Here is a 2,128-nt window from a genome sequence, read left to right on the forward strand (position 1 = left end):
TATTGGGAAATAATGCTTTGGCATTCGAAAAGCATCGCTTGCTCGAGTTCCCTACGATTCATAGGAGCAGGTCGATTGTTTAAGTGCATCCCATAGATGCTCTACAGGTCTATATGATTCATATCTGGGCTTCTTGGAGACCTCTCTCTCTTCCAGTCAGCGAAGGTCCAATTTATGTGTGTGTTTCTTAACAAAACGTATATTTCTGGTGAGCAGTGGTGCAATAGCCGCCCTTCTACTGTTCAATCCTCTTAAATTAAGTCTTACCTTGACTGATCGTGTAGGACTTATTACATTACGAGCTCCTGCTACGGCTCTGCTAATTGGCCTTATTAGGACCGCTAGGACACGCTCCCTCATCCCTCATAAAACACGAAAAATCTGAACCGAATTTTGATGTCCAGGTTATCCAACACAGTCCCAGCGCTTCACTGCAGCCCAAACCCCCTTCAACACCCTTAACTCCGATTGCGGCCGTTCATTTGCGCCCTCCCATACCTGCAACTAATCAAAACTCCAGCAACACGACGAATCTAGGCAGCGTAACTATGAAGCCTTCGCGTGAAGAATCAAAACTAGGTCTGTATTATCATGGGTTCAATGCGCTTTGAAGCAACTGAAGAATTTCAGTGAGTAAAACTCTATTGGCCTCAACGGTGATCTCTCCTCCCACAACCAGAGAACGGCCGGTGCTGAGGACGCGCCGTCCTCTTTTGCAGCGCAGCCAGGACTCGACAGAGGATGAGGAACTGTTTTCTGCCCTTTTGAATCTTTCCATCTGCGCGCCCCATTCGGGAGAACCTGCCCACCCGCAAGCTACCACCATTCTCCACGACTTGGGCGTAACCAACAGCATGACCGGTTCGGATATTAGTAGCCTGGCAAATCTGGGTGAGTACAGTACGGGATTTCATGTATGTTCGAAACATTGGTTGAATAATGGGGTTGGTGATATGAAATAGGCACTCCAGATTCGCCTCCGCGCGCCACTTCGCCCACTGTGGAGATGAGAGAGCTGCTGGATAAGATCCAGCAGTTGCCCGTTCAGAAGAGCCCCAACCCGCCCGCAACGTCTGGAAGCACTCATAGCAGGGCCTACTTTCACAGAGTGAGGGCGAAGACCCTGTACATGCCTCTCGGCGACGTCCAGACAGTCAATTCCGGTAATGCCAGTCAAAGCAAAGCCATCCCTTCAGGTAAGTGGGGCGAATCTCAAACCAACACCATTTCAGGGATTTTGTCTACAGTTTTCTCGAAAAGATGGTTGTCGAGGTCGGCGCCGTGCACCCCTTGCGGGCCAATTGCGCCCCCATTTCCTTCCGGCCGGAACAGCCACAGGGGGAGCAAGACGCGCGTCAGTGACGGCAGCCCCCTTTTGAAGCAGCACGCCGAAGAAGCAGACGAAGATTCCCATCGGGATGTGTTCTTATGATCATGAGGAGTCGATTGTTGATCGGGAAGTGCGTCTTCTGCTGGTTGGCGATGGGTGCTTTCTTCAGCGGATTTTTTAGAAATAGCGCAAACTACGCTACAATGTCGAATCGAATTAGGCGCTCAATTTTTTTAGGTCAGTGGCGGCTGCTGATTTTAATCGGAGTTTTAAGCGAATAAAACTTCGAAGGAAACACATTTTTTTCGGAATGAAATTTTTGATAATCGACTGCAGTTTTCGATGTTTTTACTATGGATGAATGGATTTAGGATTTGTGTGTACATTTTGCAGGCGACGTTTTGTTTGGGAGTTATTTAAGTACCTTCAAAATTGACCTCGACATTCCTCTTGAGGTGTTGTTTGTAAATATAGTAAAAACAAATAATTCTCACTTAAAGCCGACATATTTCCGAAAACTACGTGGGCAATTTCTCTCATTAAACCCCAAATTTTTCCAGAATTTTTGAAAATAATAGCGAATTTTAACACTGAGTAAGACTATAAGAACTACTGCTCTTTTAGATTTGAAAAAAATATAATTCTTTAAAGACTAAAATGAATGACATTTTAGTCTTAGATTTAATAAAGATTGTGTGTGTAAAGGAAGAAAATGTATTTCAATGGGACGGTTTATACAGGAAAAACCTAAAATCTCATTAAAACACACTGCACAACATTTCTTCAGGTGTTCTTACG

The sequence above is a fragment of the Dendroctonus ponderosae genome, unplaced genomic scaffold (genome assembly GCF_020466585.1).
Source record: "Dendroctonus ponderosae isolate FM_Combo_2020 unplaced genomic scaffold, Dpon_F_20191213v2 Dpon_F_20191213_5, whole genome shotgun sequence".
Lineage (NCBI taxonomy): Eukaryota > Metazoa > Arthropoda > Insecta > Coleoptera > Curculionidae > Dendroctonus > Dendroctonus ponderosae.